The sequence below is a fragment of the Hyperolius riggenbachi genome, chromosome 3, assembly GCF_040937935.1.
Source record: "Hyperolius riggenbachi isolate aHypRig1 chromosome 3, aHypRig1.pri, whole genome shotgun sequence".
In the NCBI taxonomy this organism is placed as follows: Eukaryota; Metazoa; Chordata; class Amphibia; order Anura; family Hyperoliidae; genus Hyperolius; species Hyperolius riggenbachi.
The window spans coordinates 473,723,065-473,747,615 of record NC_090648.1 but is presented as its reverse complement, the minus strand read 5'-3'; the positions used below and the strand labels follow the sequence as shown (position 1 = coordinate 473,747,615).

Below are 24,551 nucleotides of genomic sequence, written 5' to 3'. Positions count from 1 at the left end.
GACTATGGAGGCTGCCATTATTAGCCTCTTTTACAAGACGCTGGTTGACTGTAGTCATGCTGACCATTTAGGTTCAGCAGTGTCGGAGTCACAACTGGAAAAAGCATGCGGCCACTGGCCAGTGGAGTCAGAGCATGTGGCCCCATAATCAATAAATTTTTCTCTTGAGTTTTCTACCAGGAGATATTTGCACACTTTTTCAATAAAAACACCTTCAAAGCAAACCTGACGTGAGGAAACTCACTGCAGGCTTGATACATTCCTACGTTGAAAGAAAGGCCCTGGAGACCATAGAGCCATTCAAGTACTTGGTCCGTCTTGCCGTTCCTGTACTTTCCTTGTTTAAAATGACTCATCCTGCTGGGTCTTCGGCACTCCTTGGGCAGCCCTCAGAACTGCTTGTGTCCTTGAGTAATTCCAAAGCAAGCATCGCGGAAGTGCAATAGAGGACACACACTGCCAACGCCGTGCATGCACCGTGGTCGGCCAACTCATCAGTCGACCGGATGGGCGACAGCGGAGGAATGTCTGATGATGGCGAGGGAGCAGGAGGATTTTAGGGGGTTGGATGAAGCCCCAGATAAGTAAATAGGCAGTTTTATCTACTTTAGGTTCTCTTTGAAGCCCCCAGCAAGCAAGAAAATACTCAAAAGAAGTTTGATATTCGTGTTTTCCTTACTTGTAATACTTTTTCAATTGCTGAAAAGTTATTTCCTGGAAGGAAATTCATGAGAAAACGTAATTGAATATGGACCATTATCTCCATCTCAGAGATTTTCCATAGGCTCCTGTCCCTGTGACCACTACAGAGCCCTCAAGTGTAATTGTAGGGCTGAGGCTGTACAGACGTGTCGGTAACCTGTGTTCTGTTGTTATACAGGGAGGAGCAGGGCTGACAAAACGGCAGCACATCAGAAGTGTCATCTGGCGCTAGCGGGAGTTGGAAGAATAATGCTCTTGGCCAGTGCTCGAGTGAGTCGAACCTCCAGGCTGAACACTGGCTGAGGCCTCAGGAGGCTTCGGGGGCCACTGTGCACCCGCTGGATTCTCAACAGAGTGGGCCAACTTTTATCTAGCATGTCTTCTCCCCTGTGCCACTGTGAGTTCTTTGGAGAATGCCCTCTACGTCTTTACTATCTGTCTGCCTTACCTCTTCCAGTTCCAGGAACTTGGGGAAAAGTAAAAAGGGCGATGAACCTTTGAATCAAAGTCACTCTCTTACTTTTTCCATACTGCTGATTACTAGATGAGGCAAGACATACTGGCTTTGAAGGTGAGGTTGGAGGATCTGTCACTGACCCAGCAGTAGTCAGTAGAAGACACCTGCACTGACAGGAAAAGGACCGGCAACCATTGAGATCCTTTTCAGGAAGGTGACGGTGGTTTTCTCCCTGCCGGAGAAACCTTGGAGTTCAACTTTAGGTCTTCTTCCATTGAGCCTTAGCCACAATCCTACTGTATGCTTCTAACCAGACATTGCTCATTAGAACTCCAGCCTGATACCCAAAGATGGTGGAAGCCCTAGTCAAACCTCCTTGGCCAGCCCACAGGATATATAAGTGCAGAGACCAAGAAACTGTCACAAGACACAGGGGAGGTCCAGCAGTCATGGTTGAAGTCAAATTTCCATCCAACACATACATGAGCTACATTTGGGTCATATGGCCCTAAAACAATTGGTGGTAAGGCAGCATGGTTTGCATTTCACCAGAAGTTTGTAATGCAGCTAACCCACTAAAGGTTCAGTTTAAATGACTCTTGATTTTCCAATTTCCAAAGCCAGAGGTCACATCTGCGCCTATATCTGCTACTTGCCTAAGGCTCATCTGTCCCCTGTTAAATCCGTAAAGTGGGGTTATACTCCAAAAAACAAAAATGTTACTTACTACTCCTTACTTACTACTACTTACTACTCTTAGATACATAAAAGAGCATTTGAAAGAGTTCCCAGGCATTCTCTCTGTGTAAAAATGTTTACTTTCACTGCAGAGAGCAATACAGGCTTGCTTATCTCTGGCTCATCTGCAAATATAATAGTTACCAGAGAACTAAGAATCTCTCTGCCTGTGTCTTCTCTCTGTCCCCTTCTTTTCTGCTGAAGTGACTCAGTTGTCGCCAGGGCAATGTGTCTATTCAGCAGAGGGAGGGAGCAGAATCAAGAAACAGGCAGAGAGTGTCTCCTGGCAATCTCCACCTGTACTGAGAAGAAAGCTTATACTGCTCTCTGCAGTGAAAGTAAACACTTTTACACACAGGGAATTATTGGGAACGCTTTCAAATGTTCTTTTTATGTATCTAAGAAATTTTAGTTGTGGAAGTATAATCTCCCTTTAAACGTACATGGTAATGCTAGGCTTAAGTAAGCATTGGTGTTTATAAACAGTAGGCAATAAGGGGGTTTGGATTGTAACTAACCTCCCCACCCCGGAGATTTGGGTCTTGTGGTGGTGGTGGTGATGGGGGGTATAGTTAGTAAATTGTTGCAGAGAATGAACTGCGCTGTGGGATTTACCTTTGGAGAGAATACAGCTGAGACTAATGAGGCAGATAATGAAGTCTGTTTGCATCAGCGACAGCCCTGGGACTGCCACCCTCGCCACCCTGCCCGCGCCTCTCCCAGATCCCGGGAGCTGCCTCCAAACACAACAGCTGTCTGCACATGGTGCCATGCCCAATTTCCATTGCCTGAGACGCACTGCTATCGGTTTACCAGAGGCAGAACGAGGGAGAGAGAGGGGAAAAAAACCTGAATTCTTGTCAACATCAACAAAGCAGAAACACATGGAAAAACAGACGCCTACACAGAGAAGAACAAAAAAAACTTGACAATAACCCAGCTTTGATATGACTCTCACGATGAGGACTACAAAGAGCAAGGAAGATGTATAGCCCATCACAACACATCTGAGGCAATGTGACACAACTGGTGGACGGGGTGAGGGGGTTGTGTTAAAGGGAACTCATCACCAGCCCAATACGGGCTTTATCTTGCCCTACTTCACTCATTAGGCAGTGTATCTTGTTCTTTTAGTCAGTCAGCCTGCGTTTGATTTATTGTGGCAATGTATTCCTAAAGTCAGTCAGAAGGCCACCATGTTGAATGCACTGTCTAGCTACAAACAACACTGAAGGCCACTTTTAAGGTGACCGCAGCAGACATGTGACCACTGCCAGTCATTGTCTCCCAATGATAAGCTGTTGCATGCTTAATTTGAGAATCTGTCTTCCAAACTCCTCCCTTCTACTGGCCGAGACTCCCCTCTTATTGCCATGGACACCGGCAAGAGAAGGTTTGAGTGGCATATTGGTCATGACTCTTGCATCACAATATGAGGGGGGGGGGGGGGGGGGTCACCACAATATCAGCCATACAGACCCCCCTGATAATCCATTTGAGAAAAGGAAAAGGGGTATCAGCTACTGATTGGGATGAAGTTCAATCCTTGGTTACAGTTCCTCTTTAAGGTGTTTAGGGGCATATACTTTTGTGGGAGGAATGGATTGTTTGTTGTTACTTCCAGGCCCAGTTTAAAACGTCTACAGGGGTCCTCAGTTCTATATAGTGGAGGAGGAGGCGCCCCAATAAAAATGATATTTGATTATTCTCGGCAGACATGCATGGATTGGCTCATGGGCAGCACGGTGGCGTAGTGGTTAGCTCTCTCGCCTTGCAGCACTGAGTCCCTGGTTCGAATCCCAGCCAGGGCACTATCTGCAAAAGAGTTTGTATGTTCTCTCTGAGTCTGCGTGGGTTTCCTCCGGGCACTCCGGTTTCCTCCCACATTCCAAAAACATACAGATAAGTTAATTGGCTCCCTCTAAAAAAAAAAAAAAAATTGGCCCTAGACTACAGTACTTACACTACATAATATAGACATATGGCAATGGTAGGGATTAGATTGTGAGCTCCTTTGAGGGACAGTTAGTGACAAGATATATATATATATATATATATACACTGTACAGCACTGCGTAATATGTCGGCGCTATATAAATACTAAATAATAATAATAATAATAATAATAATGGGACTTCTGTCCCCTGCCACCAATCCCCCCTGATGCCGGGACCATCGTGATTGCGGGCTTCCGCACGCACAATTGCACACACAGGCACCCAAATTGCACGGAGGTGAGGCTCACATCTGTGCAGCTGAAATGGTTAAAGAGGGATTTTCAGCCACAAAATCAAATTCCATTTACCCATTACACTGTGTTCATTATGCAGCCTGGAACCTCGCCCTGCATCGCAAGCGCTCCAATCTATTCAGAAATGTTTCTGCTGTAATGAATCCCATCTCAGTCAGACTAGCTCTATTTGGTACATTGCTGATGGAAAGGAAACTTGTCATCTCCGCTCCCACCTTCCTGTTCCTCACTGATTGGCTGAGGGCAGTTCAGTGTGACACAAGGCTGGAATCTGATCTTGCTGTGCTCACATGTTTACAAAGCAAGCTAGCTGTGAAAGGGCAGATTTTAGGAGAAGAGGGAAAATGCCAGGACCAGAAGTCTCTTTAATTACTATATAAAATTCACTGAAATCAAAACATGGACAGTACAATACACCTATTATGTAAGTAAAGCAAGTAGTTATCTACTTATATTTGTGTTTCTTTCCTAGTATAGTATGGCTGTCCCTGCTGCTCTAAAATGCCCTCCTATAGATCTAATGTATCTTGCTGTTGTGATCAAGGTAAAGAGCTTAATTTAAATCAGATTAAATTATTGGTGAGAGACAGATGAAGGGGAGCTTAGTACATTTGTTAATATAAGACAACATTTAAAAACTGTAATTGTAAACTGAAATTATTATTGTTATGTTTTATTTATAAAACACAGAAAAATCTGCTAAACATCACAGTAACCATCGTTATAAATGACCTTACAATTTTATAAGGGCAGTACTTGTGAATTGGAAAAAGGGCATGAAAAAAGGGCGCTTTGAAAAAAGGGCCCAACTTGATAACGAAATGGCACCGGTTGTTAACGAAATCTGATAACGATAAATAATCATTGTCAAGCTTGATTAATTAAAAATACCGTTGTAAAAATGGACGAGAAATAATAACGAAAAGATATTAACGTTAAATATCGTTACGTAATTCAACAATACAGCTTAACCCAACCCTCCCCTCACACAGAACCCTCCCCTAGTGGTGCCTTAAACTAACCACTCCCCTGGTGGTGCCTAACCCTAACCACCCCCCCCCCTGGTGGTGCCTAACCCTAACCACCCCCCCCCTAGTGGTGCCTAACCCTAACCACCACCCCCGGTGTTGCCTAAAACTAACCGCCGCCTGGGTGGTGCCTAACCTTAACCACTCCCCCTGGTGGTGCCTAACCCTAACCACTCCCTCTGCAGGAACACCCTTTTACACATAAAAATGATAATACCTTTGAAAACGTAAAATATCTACATACAAACAAAATAATATCACAAAAACGATAACGCTGCGAGCTTCATAAATGATAACAGACTTCAAAAACTCTAATGTTCTTTTGTTGTTAACGATATTTATCGTGGCGCTCTTTTTTCTGCTTTTTTCGCCGTATTAACGATAATTGCATTAAAGTCTATGGCGGCGCCCTTTTTCGTCCACCCTCAGCCGGCGCCCTTTTTTCCTGCTACCAATTGGACATATAAATAGGGCCCGATCCAATTTACTTTTTCTCCTAAGTTTTCTCTTAGGAGATCATTTTAAATCTTTTGTTTAAATTAACTTTTCAGCACTCTGCAAATGAAAAGGTAACCTAAAGTTGGTGATAAAGTACTGCCAATATTATGCTGTGTATTTTCTTGCTTACTGGTGGCTTCAATGAAATTTTACTGATGTAAAGATGTGATAATATCACCTAGGAGACAACCTAGGGGATAAAGTGAACTGGATCGGGCCCATAGGGTGCTACAGATAAAGAAAAAATGAAGTCTGTGCTATTTATACAATCAATAACAGCACAAATCACTGCAAATCAAAGTAGCCCACTGAATCAAATCAACAGGGAGTCCACAGTACTTCAATATAGTCTCCATCACATCCACTAGTGACCTTACTGCTTATTCTAAAAGCATTTTTTTTAAAGAATATCGGTACTCTCAAACTTCTTCAGCTAAAACTTTGAAAGTAGTAGATAGTATCTAAAAAAAAGGTGGAATTTAGGGTATTGTAAAATACTTGCATTAGAATCCAAAGGACTGCTTCAACTTTTACTGTGACAGTAGCATTAAATATAATATTCAAACAGGACTGAAATTCACTTAGCACATACATACAGACAATAAGGCGACCAACAGGTACCCCTGATTATGTAACAACTTCCTGCAGGCTCTCTGCACCCCCCCCCCCTCGAATCTGCGCTCCCCAAATCCTGAACCCCTGCTTGAGATCCCCGGCTGTTAAAACAATCCCGATGGAAACTTCAACACAAAATGCCAGTTTCAGTTTAGCTGTCTGCAGGCCAAAATATATATATTTAGCTGTCATATGGTTTTTATTATAGATCGTTGGCTTGTTATTTTTAACGCCTTAGTCTATCGTATTCAGCGTTCCAGAGCGATCAATTTTAAAGTGACAAATTCGGACATGCAACCCCCAAAATAATCCCTGCTCCAGTAAAAGGTCCAGGCTTGGGTAGTGCTGACTCCTAAGACTTCATCCATCAGGAAAAGTTTTTTCCTCCTGCAACAAGAAAAACTTCATATCGGCGAACAACAACTCCCAGCAGTGCGTCAGGTCTTGCTGAGGATGCTACATTGACGGTGTTGCACGTTCCAACTGGATTTTACAATCCCCAACCGCTGTGGAACTGCAAGTCACAGCTTGCCCTTGTCAAAGACTGAAACTTTGACATGACTCCTCAGTAAGTGAGCCTGTTGATTGTTTGGGCATGTGTGCTGCAGACCTCACCCCCTGTATGTAGCCTTGTCACCCCACACAGCAGTACTCTCACCTGTAGCAGGGTGTCTGATCGCCTGGCTTGTCTCTCTGTCAGTCTGATCCTGCAGGGACTAGAGCTGGTTCATTTAACAGCACTGCCTCCTCTGCTCAGTGCAGGCGGATTGGATGTCTCATAGCTGCTCTGCAACTGGCTGTGTCTGTCAAAATACCTCTTCTCACCACATTGACCAAGTCTTGCTGACGCAGTCTCCCTGCTCTCTGCCTCCCTCTCTCTCTGGCTCCATCACACTGACTGCTGCTGCTGTTCTGAGCCCTCTCTTTTCTGATATAATTAGACTTTCCTGCTAAAACTTTCAGCCTCTTTCAACACATACCACAGTCCAGATGCAAGACTTTCGCTGCCCAAAACGTCTGTTCATGATTGCCTTGGGTGAAAATCTGGCATCATTGCAGGGGTCCCCTGACATTGTTGGCCATGTCAGTAATAGTGATGCCCTAGTTCGACCGCTGTTCCCATAGCAACGAGCTCCTGCTCTATCTCCCCCTCCTCACTTTCTAGAAGAGAGCAGGCAGCTAGCCAGGCTGCAGGCGGTATGTCCGTACAGTGATCACTCCTTAAAGAGGAAATTTAAAGGACACCTGAGGCGAAAATAAACTAATGAAATAAATGATTGTATCTATCTTCCTTCTCCTAAAAATGACTTTTTAAGATATTCCACAGTTTTATTTTATATTTAAATCTACTTTTTAAGTTTTAACTGTTTTATTGTTTTTGCTCAATGACACATTCATTGAAGTATGCCAGAGCTAAAATCTATGAACTATTGACCCTTTTTATCTCGTTCCTGCTCTCAGAAGCCATTTTCTGCTATGACTGAAATCTTTCCTCTCCCTGATTTACATTCTGACATTTATCACATGGTGACATTTTTACTGCTGGCAGATAATGTCAGTGGAAGGAGATGCTGCTTGCTTTTTTGACAGATGGAAACAGCTGTAAACAGCTGTTATTTCCCACAATGCAACGAGGTTCACAGACCGGAAACATCACACTGTGGGAGGAGTTTCACCACAATATTAGCCATACAGACCCCCCGATGATTCGTTTGAGAAAAGAAAAAGATTTCTCTTGGGAAAGGTGGTATCAGCTACTGATTGGGATGAAGTTCAATTCTTGGTAATGGTTTCTCTTTAAAGCAAATCGGAAGCCACCCTGAAAAAAAGTCAGATACTCACTTATGGGGAGAGAAGGCTCTGAACCTCATAGAACCTCTTGATAGTCTATCCGTGCCCTCGGTCCACCGCTGACCCTAAGTGAATTTCTGCGCCTTCGGGAGTCCTTGTAAAGACTTCAGGCACACTCACATCCCTGAGTGCTTCAGTAGACAGGCATAACCGTAGTGTGAATGTGCGAGCATGGACTCGCGTGTGCGCTGTACAGGCCCGCTCCTCTATACCCCTTTGGGAGTCCTCATAAAGCTTTTGGATGTCCTCGTGTCCTGACTCCTCGAGTACTTTAGAAGCCTCCACAAGGACTCCCGAAAGGGCCAAGGCTTATGTGACCACTTAGTCAAATATCTTTCACAGGGGGACAATGGTGGAAGAGAGGACCAGGAGGGATACAGCGCCATCCCTCTACATAGGTATCTAATGCTAGGTACACACGATGATATTTTCTGTCAGATCGATTAAAATCGATCAGAAATCAGATCGGACCTGTCGGAAATAATCGACCTGACAGTGAATCTGACAGAAAATCTCATTGTGTACCTAGCATTACATCTTTTTTTTTTTCAGGTGGCTTCATTTGCTTTAAAGATTACCAAAGATAATTCGGAAAAAAATGCTTAAAGTGTACCAGAGCTTAAAAAATAAAAAGATTTATACATACCTGGGCCTTCCTCCAGCCCCATCTGCTCGGATCACTCACACGCCGCCGTCCTCCGCTAACTGCAGCTTCAGTACCAGGTCCCGTCACTTCAGCAAGTCGGAGCCAGTTTACGTCGGAGAAGTGCACTCTCTACGTATCTCTCCAGTGGCTGCTGGAGAGCTACACAAACAGCGCACTTCCCTTACGTCAGACTGACGAAAGTAACGGGACCCAATACCGAAGCTGCAGACAGCGGAGGACGGCGGCGTGGAAGCGATATGAGCAGATGGGGCTGGAGGAAGGCCCAGGTATGTATAAATCTTTCTATTTTTTAAGCTCTGAGTCTCTTTAATTTTGAGGGAAGTCTCTGGATCCCAATGAGGCTCCCTTCAGCTTTCCCTACTGCTCGCCAGGGCCCTCCTGCTGTTTGTTGGCTGCTATGCACAGGCGCAGTACACTGACGCTTGAAGAGGGGCGTGGCCTCAATCAGATTACCAACAATCCCTTGTTGGTAATCTTTGGAGGGTCCACAGTCAGGGACAGGGTACCGGAGGACGCCAAGAGAGGCCTCATTAGGATCCAGAGGCTTCCCTCTCCTTAGGTAAGTATTTGATTTTGTACCTGAGTTTCGGCCTGGGTACACTTTTAGGCTGGGAACTCCCTAGGCAGAAACGCCAGTGTTGCGTAAAACGCAGCATTTATGCATATAATGTTACTCAATGGGCCGCATAAAAAAAACCCGCAGGGGTACAGAGTTGGGCCGAACGGTTCGCCGGCGAACGTGGTTCGCGCGAACTTAGGTGGTTCGCGTGCGGGTACCGCACGCGAACGTTTTGCGGAAGAAGTTCGGTTCGCCCCATAATGCACCTGAGGGTCAACTTTGACCCTCTACATCACAGTCAGCAGGCCCAGTGTAGCCAATTAGGCTACACTAGCCCCTGGAGCCCCACCCCCCTTATATAAGGCAGGCAGCGGCGGCCATTACGGCCACTCGTGTGCCTGCATTAGTGAGAGTAGGGCGAGCTGCTGCAGTCTCTCATATAGGGAAAGATTAGTTAGGCTTAACTTCTTCCTGGCTGCATACCTGTTCTGTTCAGTGAGCCCTCAGCCCACTGCATACCTGTACTGTGATCCTGCCACTGCATACCTGTTCAGTGATCCTGCCACTGCATACCTGTTCTGTGAACCCACCCACCACCACTGCATACCTGTTCAGTGATCCTGCCACTGCATACCTGTTCTGTGAACCCACCCACCACTGCATACCTGTTCAGTGATCCTGCTGCCACTGCATACCTGTTCTGTGAACCCACCCACCACTGCATACCTGTTCAGTGATCCTGCCACTGCATACTTGTTCTGTGAACCCACCCACCACCACTGCATACCTGTTCAGTGATCCTGCCACTGCATACCTGTTCTGTGAACCCACCACTGCATACCTGTTCTGTGAACCCACCCACCACTGCATACCTGTTCAGTGATCCTGCTGCCACTGCATACCTGTTCTGTGAACCCACCCACCACTGCATACCTGTTCAGTGATCCTGCCACTGCATACTTGTTCTGTGAACCCACCCACCACCACTGCATACCTGTTCAGTGATCCTGCCACTGCATACCTGTTCAGTGAACCCGCCACTGCATACCTGTTCTGTTCAGTGGAGTTTGGTGTGTCAGTGTGAAGTAGTACCTTAATTACACTACCTGATTGATGTATACATATGCAAGATGTTTTAAAGCACTTTAGGCCTGTCATTTAGCATTCAATGTGATTTCTGCCCTTAAAACGCTGCTTTTCGTCAAATCCAGATTTTTCCCGGGGACTTTTGGCGTGTATCCCACTCCGCCATGCCCCCCTCCAGGTGTTAGACCCCTTGAAACATCTTTTCCATCACTTTTGTGGCCAGCATAATTATTTTTTTCTTTTTCAAAGTTCGCATCCCCATTGAAGTCTATTGCGGTTCGCGAACTTTAACGCGAACCGAACCTTCCGCGGAAGTTCGCGAACCCGGTTCGCGAACCTAAAATCGGAGGTTCGGCCCAACTCTACAGGGGTATGCGTTTTGTAATATGCGTTTTTAAAAACACTTGTTTTGCGCATATTTTTTAAAAAACACATCAAAAACGCACATAATGAAAGACAATGTTTTCTGATGTATTTCCGCTTCCTGTTGTCTTCCTAGTGATTTGCATAGAACGCAATAGAAAAACGCATGCAAAACGCATATCTGTTTTGTATATGCGAACCGCAAACGCATTAAAACGCACACGCAAAAAACGCAAATGGCAAACGCACTGAAAACGCACTTAAAATGCATTACAAACGCACAAGGCAGAAAACGCGATCTTACACGCACTGACAAGTATGCACCCAGCCTAGTGTTTTACAGTTTTAAGCCCGAATCTACAAGATACAATTTTTTGTGCGATTGGATCGGATCAAATTCGATTGATCGATTAAATCCGACATGTATGATCAGGAATCGATTGGTAGTGTGATCGATTTGCCATTGTTTTACAATGACATTCGGACCACACTATCATATCAAATCGAATCCCGATTGGACATGTCAGATTTAATCGATCAATCGAATTTGATCCGATCGAATTGCACAAAAAATTGTATCATGTAGATGGGGCTTTAGGAACACACTAGGCAGAATTGCATATGCATTTTCCAAAACGCATATGCGATTCTGGCTAATATATTCCTACCCTTAGCCTGACCCAGTGAGAGGGTCTTCCTGCTGGGCATACCTCCCAAAGTTTTGAGATGAGAAAGAGGGACACTTAAGCCACGCCCCTGCCACACCCCTGATCACGCCCCCGTCACAACCCTAGTGACACATACCATAAAGATTTCATGAGAAAAATATGCTGTTTTCTAATTCAAACCACACTGGTCCTTTCTATCCTGATTTATTTTCCTTCATATTAACATTTTAAAATTAGTAATATATCAATTTAAAGGATGGGAATACAAAAAAACACATTTTTAGTAGAGAAATATATATATTTACATAGAAAGAGGGACAAAGACACAAAGTCCTCAAAGAAGGACAAATGAAGAGGAAAGAGGGACAGAGGGACTGTCCCTCCAAAAGAGGGACAGTTGGGAGCTATGATATGGGGTCCCGCTTGTCTGCTTTGCACATCCTCAATGTCCCTCTCATGGTCAGCCCTGTTGCACTCTGTGGTAACGACACACCTTGGCACACCTGTACTTCCTCTTGTGAGCACACAACACCCTCTCAGATGCAGAACCCTGAGGTGCTGATGCAAACAGCAGACACTGGCATGTCACATGCATAGCGCTGCCAGAATCAGCTTATGTCAGATGACCGAGATTACATGATAAGGTGAATCTGCGGGGAATATTTGAGTCTCACGAGCAGCCTTGAAACTCCCTCATTGCAGACGGGGAACATCATTATTACTCAGTGAGCTCATTATATATAGCGCTGCAGCACATGACACACACCTCTGTACAAGGAATTTATGGTGTACCTTAGGCTTGTCCAGTTTACGGCCCTGGGGCCACACAGCTCGACTTACAATGCATTTTTGTAGGGTCCCCCTTCACCCTTAGGGTGGGTGGGTCATGGGTGGCATTGTGCATTTGAAACACATACTTTGTGCTTTACTGCTGTATGGCGTAGGCCTGACTGTCACATGCTAGGGGCAAGGGACCGCACCAACAACAGTAATATTCATAGGGTTTTTAATTAGGGGTGGCTTCAGAATGAATTTTTGCAGTGAAGGTGCCTCACTATAGTGCCCACCCATTATAATGCTCCTCATTACAGCAACCTCTACTGTAGTGCTTCTAGTTCTATTCTCCATGATACTGCTCCCTATTATAACGCCCCCTATTATAGTACTTCTACTATGCCCATTCTAACATTCACTACTATAGTGTAACCCCTGCCTACTATTGTACTCTATAGTATAGTGTGGTCCCTCCCCCATTATAGCACTCATTACTACAGTGTAACCCCTCCCCCATTATAGCACTCATTACTACAGTGTAACCCCTCCCCCATTATAGCACTCATTACTATAGTGTAACCCCTCCCCCATTATAGCACTCATTACTATAGTGTAACCCCTCCCCCATTATAGCATCGCTTAATATAGCATCCCCCATTCCCAATGATAGCACTCATTAGTGTCCCCCTCCCCATTACATCACTCCTTATTAAAGTGTCCCCTATTTAAGTGTCCCCTATCATAGTGCCCCAATAAAAGTGTTCCTTATCATAGCATCCTCTATTATTGTGCATCTTATACTGTCCCCCATTACAGCGCGCTCCTCATTATACTACGCCCCTCATAGCGCTAATAGTGCACTATCGTGCTTATAATGCTGCCAGCTATAGTGACTCTCAGTTAGAGCTTTTTATCACCACAGCATGGTGGGCATGTGTCATGTGACACAACAGTCACCTGACCATCATGCAAGGTGGGCTTAAACTTGGGACCAGTAGACAGTGAGTGAGGAGGACATAGAAGATCCAGGCAGGTAAGTATGTAACGTCCCCCCCCCCCCCCATCCCCAAAGATGAGCTGACACCCCCACCAGTGGCTTCACTCTTTACATGGTAGGAAACCCCCATGGAATCCTAGTGGAGAATAGCTCCTCTAATATCTATGGAATCCTTAAAGTGAGCCCAAGGTGAAAGTTATATGAAGGCTGCCATATTTATTTCCTTACAATACCAGTTGCCTAGGTGTCCTGTTAATCTTCTGAAATCAGGGGTTAAAACCCTGAAACAAGCATGCAGCTAATCCAGTCAGACCTGAGTCAGAGCACCTGATCTGCATGCTTGTTCAGTATCTATAGCTAAAAGTATTAGAGACACAGGTTCAGGCGAGCCTCCAGAAAACTTGCATTGTTTGAAAGGAAATCAATATGGCAGCCTCCATAACACTCCCACTTTGGGTTTCCTTTACCACAGCAGGCAACCTATACAATGGCAGAAACGCGTACATGCAAAAAGGGTGCCGGGAAAAAAGGGCAGGGGTATAAACGATAAGCGGTAATAGCCTTTATAAAAATATTGTGTTGAATTTCATTTACAAATAATATAATAATCAATAACCTTTTGTGAATAATAATGTTTTACAAACAGTAAGGGATAAAATTTTAAATAATGTTTTAGTGAAATACGATAAATATGTTTAACCTCCTTAGCGGTAACCCCGTGTGTGACACGGCGTAAGCCGCCGGAGGTTGCCGCTCAGGCCCTGCTGGGCCGATTTTGATAATTTTTTTTTTGCTGGACGCAGCTAGCACTTTGCTAGCTGCGCCAGCACCCCGATCGCCGCCGCCGCGCGCCCGATCGCCGCTATCCGGTGCGGCGCGCGCCCCCCCCCCCCCAGACCCCTGCGCTGCCTGGCCAATCAGTGCCAGGCAGCGCCAAGGGGTGGATCGGGTCTCCCAATGACGTCCCGACGTCGGTGACGTCATCCCGCCCCGTCGCCATGGCGACGGGGGAAGCCCTCCAGGAAATACCGTTCTTTGAAAGGGATTTCCTGATCGGAGATCGCCGAAGGCGATCGAAGCGGGCGGGGGGATGCCGCTGAGCAGCGGCTATCATGTAGCGAGCCCTGGGCTCGCTACATGATTTAAAAAAAAATTTTTTTTTTAAAACTGTTGCGCTGCCCCCTGGCGGTATTTTTCATACCGCCAAGGGGGTTAATATTTTTGTAAACGTTATTTGCCAGAGGCGCATTTTGTACATTTAAATCATCACAAGCGCCATTAGAAAACATAAAAAATCTCCGGCGCCCTTTTTTCCTGTTTGGCGCCTATCAAACCATTTTTATTATGGGAGTGAATGGCGGCGCCCTTTTTGTCCACTTGCCTCATGCACCCAAATTTCCTGCTTCCGGCAGAGACACATGTACCTCTAGAATTCATCATTGTTTGATGTCACACCTCTCTACGCTGCCTGTCAGTTCTGAACGTCTCTAAATAATGAATGTTTATACAGCACACCTGACTGGAGGGCCATCTGAGCCGCACAAGCTCACGCCAGTCACCGGCCGCTCCGTATTTCTCATGTTACTGGCTAGTGAATAAAGTACTGACCCAAACACAGAGGCCCAGACATTAGATACAAGCAGCAGGAGAATGACGAGAGAGTGACAGGAAAGCGAGAAGACAGTCTGTACGCAGGGCATATGCTGAAGAAGAGGAAGACTCATTACTAACATAATGTGATGAGACCTCTGGAAGGACAACAGCTGCTGTGTGTCCCCCTTCATTGCACACACGGCAAACAGTAAGCGCACTCATGTGATAACCAGACCTGGAAATGCTCCAGGACACCAGCCTGTCCTCATTAGAAGAGGCCAGGAGAAAGACAAGACAACAACCTGGATATACTATAGGTCCTAACTTGTTATGAGGGAGCCTTGTGATGATCTGGTAAGATTATCAATTTCTCCTTCACAGATACCTCTAAAGGAGAAATAACAGAGACGCACAGGACTGGTCTCTTCATATAGCTGAGCTGTAAGTTTTTAATTGGCTAGTTAAAGTCACTTGATCACTTGCCAGAGAAGTGAAGATCATGTGAACAGATCGATAACTGATCAGTATAGATATGTGGCAGCTTGGTGGTGATAGTGATTAGCACTCTCTCCTTGCAGTGCTGGTTCCCCAGTTCAAATCCCAGCCAAGGCACTATCTGCAAGGAGTTTGTGTGTTCTCCCCGTGTTTGCATCGGTTTCTTCCAGGCACTCTGGTTTTCGCGGCCGTGGTCATGGATTAGACTTTAACGTTAAAAGCAAAGCCCCCATACATGCTACAATCACCAAAATTGCATGGATTATAAAGGTGAGATGTGGCTACAACTTAAAAAAAAAATTCAAAAATACCTTTTCGTTTTTGAGAAAATCGATTTTAAAATTTCAAACAAAAAAAAGTATTCGTGATTAAAAACCCGCCGACTTTAGCGGTTAATAGCAAAGCCCCCTTACATGGTAGAAACACCAAAGTTGCCGGATATGTTAAGAAGAACGGTGGGAATAAGATGAAAACATTTTTTTCAAAAAGACCTTATATTTTTTTTAGAAAATCGATTTTCCATTTTCAAAGGAAAAAAGTATATTTTTAAATGCGGTAAATGCCAGTTAATGTAGCAAACCGAACAGTAGTGTAATTTTACATATATCACAAGAAAGAGCAATGGATTTCCCACGTTGTTTGTAAATATATATATATATATATATATATATATATATATATATATATATATATATATATATATATGTAAAATTACACTACCGTTAAGTTTGCTACATTAAATGTCATTTACCGCATTTAAATGTATACTTGTTTCCTTTGAAACTTTAAAATCAATTTTCTCAAAAACTATAAGGTCTTTTTGAAAAAATTTTCCCCTAGTTCCCACTGTTCTTCTTAGCACATCTGGCAAATTTGGTGTTTCTACCATGTAAGGGGTCTTTGCTATTAACCTCTAAATTCGGCTGGTTTTCAGGTAAGAATTACGGCCCGTGATCACGGCTAAATCCGTGATCACGAGACGGATTTGGACCACCATCACGGGTGCATTCTGAACTGTATCCAAGATCGAGAGGCGATCACCAATCTCGGAATCCGACCTTGTGATCAGGAAAAACAGCTCGTGATCATGGGTTACCCGTGATCTTGAGGCTGTGGAGAGCAGCACTGAAGAAGAGCGGAGCGAGCCAGAGTGGGGAGGAAATCTGTGAGCCATGTACTACAGGCCCTATGCTTTACTTACTTTGGAGGGGGAAACCTCTGGATTCTAAACAAGCTTCTCCCATCCTCCCATAAACGGGATCCAGCGCTAGGACCCCCGAATATCTTCTTGTTGGCCGTCTGTCGGCATGCACCATAGCGGCATGCACGCTTGGGCTCCAGTGGAAATAGCCAGCCCAAGTGGGTCCACTATACTCTGCAGGCGCAGACGCCTTGGCCCTGTGCAGTAGAGCGAATCTGATCTGGCTCGGCTATTTCCACCAGAGCCAGAATGGGAAGCAGCTACTACGCCTGTTTGCAGCAGCAACAGAGATTGTTTTTGTTTTTTTTCCCTTGTCTGGGCGGTCCCAGCACAAGAACCAGAGGTATTCTTTAAATATTTTTAGAGATTCTAAACACTATAAAAAAAAGACAATATGTTAACCTAATTTCAGTACTTTTTAATGATTGTGCTGACAAGAGAAAAAAGGCAGATGATCCTCAAAAAATGTTAGTACTTTTCCTGGCGAACAAGGTGCCTTAGTAAATTAGGTGCCATATAAGTGACACTTGGTGTAATTGCCTTCTTAAAACAGAAGGAAATTTGCAATAATTCAGTTATAAATGAACATAAATTACACCAAGCTTTGCTTTTTTAGTAAGAGGGCTTTTTGGTCCCTTTTATCTCCCTACACATTCCTAGTAGTTTGGGTCACCCTGAGCTGCTTGGTTACTCTGATATAAGTGACAGTAGTTGGCACTTGCAAACCCACCTCATCCCAGTTGACCTCTGAGCCTGAGGGCCCGTGACCTTTGAAAAAAAAATGCTACTGTCTAAAGCCTGGATTTCAAGTGTAGAGATCAATCTTCACAACTGCCTGCCAAGGACAGGGGGGTGAGATGGGTAGGATTGCCTAAGAACTGCCTGAGAGGCAAGTCTATGCTGGTGTTTAACTGTCTCCCTCAGTGCTGGGGGGCCACGCCGCGACCTCACACACCCCTCTGGCAAAAGCCGTAAAAATATCGCTAGGAACTCTTGCCAAGCCATTACAAACCTGCTGTTAAGTCTGGAAGAACATTAACTCCAACTGTAAAGTAATTACATAGATAATTAGCAAGAAAATCCCCCTGATGTCTAGTCATTTGAATGGCTTCGGCCTTGTGAGGCAATCACCACAGAAGAAAGCACAGATTTATTTTACAGGGTCCTTCTGAGGGAAACTCAACACCCTCTGAGCTTGTCACACACTGGAGGGGTGGGGAGGAGCCCATAGGAGATCACTGTTCCAGCTGTGCTGCAGATCTCCAGCTAGCTAGCTCTCTTCTCTGTCATACGTCTCCAGCAGAGCTGCCATGCTTGACTTGTAGCAATTTACTCACAATACGTATGTTGTATAGGAGAACGTGACATCAGCTGGTTCACAGAGGGGTAAAGTTACATTAGGAAAAAGTGTTTGTATTATTGGAAGGATGGCCTCACTGCCGGATTCCTGTCAATTGTAGAGATCGGTGGCGTAGTTACAGACCTCAGGCACCGATGCGGAATTTGGACCTGCCACCCACATTAAATAATGTGCTCCCTCCCACACCAGTAAAGTAGCCAGATGTGCCCCACTTTCTCACCCCCCCCCCTCCTGTATGGTAGCAAAGTATAGATGCCTCCAGTATAGCTAGCCAGGTATAGGTTGTTCCAGTATAGGTAGCCAGGTTTAGGTGTCCCTAGTATAGGTAGCCAAGTTTAGGTGCCCCTAGTATAGCCAGGTATAGGTGCCCCCAGTATAGGTAGCCAGCTATAGGTGTCCTTAGTATAGGTAGCCAAGTATAGGTGCCCCCAGTATAGCCAGGTATAGGTGCCCCCAGTATAGGTAGCCAGGTATAGGTGTCCCTAGTATAGCTAGCCAGGTATAGGTGCCCCCAGTATAGCGATCCAGGTATAGGTGCCCCCAGTATAGTGATCCAGGTATAGGTGCTTGCAGTATAGGTAGCCAGGCATAGGTGCCTCCAGTATAACTAGCCAAGTATACGTGCCCCAGTGTAGGTAGCTAGGTATAGGTTCCCCTTAGTATATGTAGCCAGGTACAGGTGCCTCCAGTATAACTAGCCAGGTATAGGTGCCCCAGTGTAGGTAGCTAGGTTTAGGTTCTCCTCAGGATAGGTAGCCAGGTACAGGTGCCTCCAGTATAACTAGCCAGGTATAGGTGCCCCAGTGTAGGTAGCTAGGTATAGGTTCTCCTCAGGATAGGTAGCCAGGTACAGGTGCCTCCAGTAAAACTAGCCTGGTATTTTATCACAGATAAGATGACTGGAGAAGTGTTCATCCTGTTTTATGGCCTGATGATTTAATGTTCATCTGCTTATGCCATTTTTAATGGTTATTTGGTTATGTCCACCTATTGTATTGAAACCCCAATAATAGGCCACAGCCTATTTTTACACCACACATATTTATTTTAGTACTAGCTGGTCGCCCGGCGTTGCCCATGTATGTATTTGGCTAGTTTTGGCTCTGCCCACTTTTTCTAATCCTAACACACAATTACCCAATTACTCAATGACCTAGTTTGTGAGCTTTGTGGTCTTTGGCATCAATGATTTGCATTAAAATGAAATAAATCTTTTCTGAATTTGAACCCCAGTCACCAAAAGGCCAACTGTACCAGCTTTGAGGCTTGTGCCATTAACAGTGCAAGAATGGCAGCAATTAAATATTTCCCCTTGAAAATCAATAGGTGAATTTTGATTGTCTTTTGTAGGCACCACGCACTTTTATGAATATTAATCCCAGTCACCCAATGACCAACTGTGCAAAGACTGAGAACTCTAGCATTGACAATGTAAGAATGGCTGCAATTTACATTCTGCCAGTGAAATTTGTATTTTTCTCCACCCACTGATGTCCTGATGTTTCCTGAGTATGTATTTGGCTGGTGTTCTGATTGGCTGTTTGTGGCTCCACCCTTTATCTGAATTTAAACTTCAGTCACCCAATGACCAACTGTACCAAATCTGAGGCTTGTGCCATTAACAGTGCAAGAATGGCAGCAATGAAATATTCCCTTTGAAAATCAATAGGTGAATTTTGATTGGCTTTTGTAGGCTCCACCCACTTTTCTGAATATTAATCCCAGTCACCCAGTGACCAACTGTGCAAAGTTTGAAAACCCTGCCATTAACAGTGTAAGAATGGCTGCAGTTTCGATTTTTACAGTGAAATTTGTATTTGTCTCCGCCCACTGATGACCCAGCATTTCCTATGAATGTACTTGGCTGGTGTTGGCTGTGCCCATTTCCTCTAACCCTAACACACAATTACTCAATGACCAAGTTTGTGTGATTTGTGGTCTTTGGCATGAATAATTTGCATTGAAATGAAACAAAATCTGATTGGCTGTTTGTGGCTCCACCCCCTTTTCTGAATTTGAACCCCAGTCACCCAAAGACCAACTGTACCAGGTTTGAGGCTTGTGCCATTAACAGTGCAAGGATGGCAGCAATTAAATATTTCCCACTTTTCTGAATAGTAATCCCAGTCACCCAGTGACCAACTGTGCAAAGTTAGAGAACCCTGCCATTAACAGTGTAAGAATGGCTGCAGTTTACATTTTCCAGTGACATTTGTATTTGTCTCCGCCCCCTTTTTGGTTATGGGAATAAAAAGTATCCTAAACTTTATTCCAGGTAATGTACTATGTGTGTGCCAAATTTCATTCAAATCCATTCAGCTATTTTTGCGCGATCGAGTAACAAACATCCAAACATCTGAACTTTCCCATTTATAATATTAGTAGGATTAAAGGAATACTATCAATTAACATATTTTTTTAATTAAGATAGGAATTGTTTGGGAAGTGCTGCTAAGTACTGGTGTATACATTTCACTGGCAACCTCTTTGTTTATTGTTATCAAAATACTTTCACATTTTACTGACGCCAAAACTGATGGCAGAATGAGTCATGAGGGGAGGGAGAATTCCCCTCACACGTCCTCTGTTAACCCTGTGTGTTTGAGAGAGAGAAAACTCTCACAGCTGCTGTGTCCTGTGTCTCTGACTGAAGAGTCTGAAGAGAGCAGAGGAAATGTAACTAGTTATAAACATTTGTAATTGTCTGTGACAACACAGCTGTTCATACTTTTTTTGCTTTCATAGAGAAATACTCCGTAGTCTGATATGCAACACTGGCTGTGCATTGAAGTAGACACCACTTCTGCAATTGATTTGTTCCAGATAAAGCTAAATCCTATCCTCAATAGAGTAAAGCTTTTGCCTCTGATATCTAACATGAAAAGTAGGAAAATGTTTACACAGCTACTAAGACATTATTTGTACATTGTCATTTTAGAACACTTGGTTTGATATTGTTCCTTTAAGTATAGTTCTAGATATGTATGGGTTGTGGTGGTAGGTTGCCATATGCAGTCCTATGTGTCAGATGTGTGCAAATGCAAAAACAACAGTGTAAGTAGTCCCCCAGTATGTGTAACCAGAGCAAAGCAGGTGGTTCCGCCGCTCAACGTAAGTAGTAATGCTATAGTGTGCACCCTGTGCAAGAGTAATTCAGGGTTACAGCAATTGCCGGACCCCAAATTACTTCTCCCTCCAAATCATAGGGGGAATGGTATGTATGCCGCCAGAAATTTGGGCGGCAGAAGGGTGGGCTGTCATTCGGCTCACCCTGCTGCCAACTCACCGGCAGAGGAACTATACGTACGCAGCCAGAGGGCCATATTGATTTAGGTATCCCTCTAGTAGTTGGTAGCCAGTTTTAGGTAGCCCCCAGTATACTTGACCCTAGTATAGGATAGGTAGCCAGATATGACCCTCAGTATAGGTAGCCAAAAGTAACCCCCCCCCCCCACTGTAGGTAGCCCCTTAGTATAGGTAGCATGACCTAGTATAGGTACCCACTGGCAGGTCTTGTGATGAGAGACAGCGCTGGAGTCATGGACACCTAGGAGAAGGTGGATCATTGATGGAACCTGAAGAGGTATGCTACTTTTCTTCTCTGCTTTGCTCACTACTCTGCACCTTCTGGGGGCTTGCCACAGGTCTCCATAAGGCTTGCCACGGACCCCTTTTCCCTGGCCACTGATGCCGCCCCCCCTCCATGGGATGACTCTGGGCCCCATAGCGGTCGCTATGGCTGCTATGGTGATCCCTATACCACTGCCAACCTGGTCTTTCCACAGCCTCTTGCAAGAATGTTTTTAAGTGTCAAATAATTTCAAATCACAATTCATTTATGAAGTTCTCCGATGCCCTTTGAATCCAGCTCACGTCGTTTGATGGCAGAAAACGTGTTTGAGGTTAAAGTTAGCTTGCAGATGGCTCTGAAAAGCCAACATAATTTATGTAGATGTTGTTCTTCTTTGGGTTGAAGAGTCTATGAGTTATTTGCATGCTAAGATACAGAGGATGTTGTTCCATGCATCGTGTGGAGCAGTATGGCAGGCAGACGCAGCTTGGCATAAATATATCATACGCTTTCTTCAGTTTCCATACACTCATTAAACGATTATGTCTGAAAACATGTGTATGCCAGGTGCTTGGGATATTTTCACGCAAATAAACCACAATTTACATTTCTGAGATGTATGGCTGCTTAACAGGCTTAAAGGATAACTGTTCTTGCACACAGGAGTACAGTAATCTGTATGCCCCCGCAAAATGTGTCAAAACACTAATTTGGACCCCCTACCTAGGATGCCTGGATACTGAGATCTGGCCACTGTGACATACCATAGTGACCCTCCAATCCATTCCATCTCAGGTCTGCCCAAAGAAGCTTGGAGTAAGATGGGGCGGGGCTACTGGTGTCTAGGGGAGGAGATTCTGCAAGTCAGAGAACAGCTTTCAACATCACTGCCATAGACTGCCATTGTCCCGCACCCTGCTACCAGAACTTTTTAAGGTACCCATACATCTAGCGAGTTTGGCAGCAGAATCTAATTGGAGAGAGATATTGTTTGGCCTCCATAAAACGCAGGTTGATTACCAATTGATTTCAGCATGAAATCTTGCGGGAATCGGCCCTTTGACAACAGCCACGTCTCCTGGCCTCCCCCGGCCAGCGGCCGCTGTCTAGCTAATGCTTTATGTCCCCTGGTGCCTCGTGCAGTTATACTTTACCGGCTGCAGACCGGGCTGTTGGTGTCCTCTCACATCCGGATTTGCCCCCCCTCCCCCACACGGTTGCCGGCACTGTAGCACACGGGGCACCTGTGTGATGTCACACACTCGCACCACGTGCTATATGTCAGTAGTCAGAATGCGGACACAGCAGTTAACACTAGGGGCGGCGTAACAGGTAAAATATAACTGCATGGGCCACTGGGGGGGATATAAAACATAAGGGGCTGGGGGGTTTCAGTCGCATTCATCGTTTGTTATTATCCCACGCCGTAATCGCCACACACCCAATTGAGCATGTCGGCCCGAGATTTTACAGCATCTTTGATCGACACATGCGACCAATTTTGGCCCGAAATTGGTTGCATCGTCAATCTGGCATGCTCTTGGCGGCACAGATTCTCATCCGATTCGGTTATAATTATCGATGATGCATGCTGCAGTTTCCGAAGCAGGCATCCGATTCCCTGTGGCTGCGCATGGCACGACCATAGTGATGCAGCGGCGGCATCGGCGCCTAGTGGAAATGTGCCTCACCTGAGTAGAGGGAAGCCTCCAGATGATCAACAGGCTTTCCCGGTCTTCTAAAGCCCCTCCGTTCCTCTGCTGGGACCCCATTAGCAATCCTCAACATTAAAGTCGAAGATTGCGCATGGCCACCCCTGCATAGTATCACAGAGCCGATTGTGCATGAGCTGCTCCATGCTGCTGCGCAGAGGGGCCGTCTATGCGCCTGCACTGGCGTCCTTGTTTGTACATGGACAGAAGAGGGTTGCGGCCGGCAGCTGAGGGGTCGTGGACATTGGAGATGCCTCTGCAGCAGAAAAGGATTATGATGAATTGGGTCCTAGGGAAGATAGTAGTTTTTTTCCCATCGCTGATGGGCACCTGGCTTTCTTTAGTAAGATTTGGTGGGGGCTAGCGTCCACTGGGCCCCTACACTGTCTCCAGGTCCTAGGCAACTGCCTAGGTTTGCCTTGTGGATGATGCGGCTCTGCTCTGCAGCATCCACAGGCTTCCCCCTACTGAAGTAAGTATGAAATGTTTAATTTTTTTTAAGCTTCAGGTTTACTTTAAATGTATAAATGTTACTTTTGTTTTTACAACTTTTGGTCTGCTTAGGAAACATATGTGTAGCTGCTTTGTCTACTGAGTGGGCCGTACTGTGTCCTCCACCCACCATGCCCTTTATCCTCTATAACTAGTGTACACATCATAAAATAAGGCACTTTCTCAAGAAGCCGCAGTCACACTGCAAATACGTATAGATTTATGCCGCTCATGTTCCACAAACACGGCCAGAAGAACATATGCCCCATGCATGCTCACTATGCGAGCGTGACGTCAGAGACGGCTTCTAACAAAGACAACTATGCCGGCTGTTTACCGTCATACGGCCGGAATCTCCTTCTGTTTGCTGTGTAAATGGTAGGGGGATTGCCACACTGTGTTTATTCCTGAGAGGCAGAATAATAACACCATCAGGATTATCCAGCAGAGAACACATCTGACAATGGAGCCGATCGGGGCAATACACCTTCCGATAAAAACACCTTTGATCTTCGGCTGGGTGCAGTCAAAGCGCATAGCAGTGCGTAGTGCGTACGTCAAAAGAGCGTGCTTGGTAATCCCGATAGAAGAATATTGGTACATTTACCGATAATTTACTGTTAAATTGTAAAAGTGATAGTAAAATATCAGTATTAAATACCAATGTTCTACTATAGCTAAACCTATTCTCATGCTGAACTACCTTAGCCAAACCCACCGACACAAACCCTCCTCCCCACGCCTAACCTTAACCCTTCCTCCCCATGACTAACCTTAGCCAAACCCACCAACACAACCCCCCCCCCCCCGCCTAACCTTAACCCTTCCTCCCCCATGTCTAACCTTAGCCAAACCCACCAACGCAAACCCCCC

General features: G+C 45.1%; 1 protein-coding gene across 3 annotated transcripts in view; it reads right to left on the bottom strand.

Annotated features, from left to right (window-relative positions):
- SYNPO (synaptopodin) overlaps positions 1-24,551 on the bottom strand; it is a 155,687-nt gene that overhangs the window by 49,116 nt on the left and 82,020 nt on the right. Inside the window, exon 1 of one of the 3 annotated variants that reach the window (XR_011030578.1) lies at positions 6,948-7,299. The exons of the other annotated variants lie outside the window; for them this stretch is intronic. The gene's annotated coding sequence lies outside the window, so the exon portion shown is untranslated. Of the gene's footprint in view, positions 1-6,947; positions 7,300-24,551 lie in introns of those variants that run through there. 3 annotated transcript variants of the gene reach the window in all.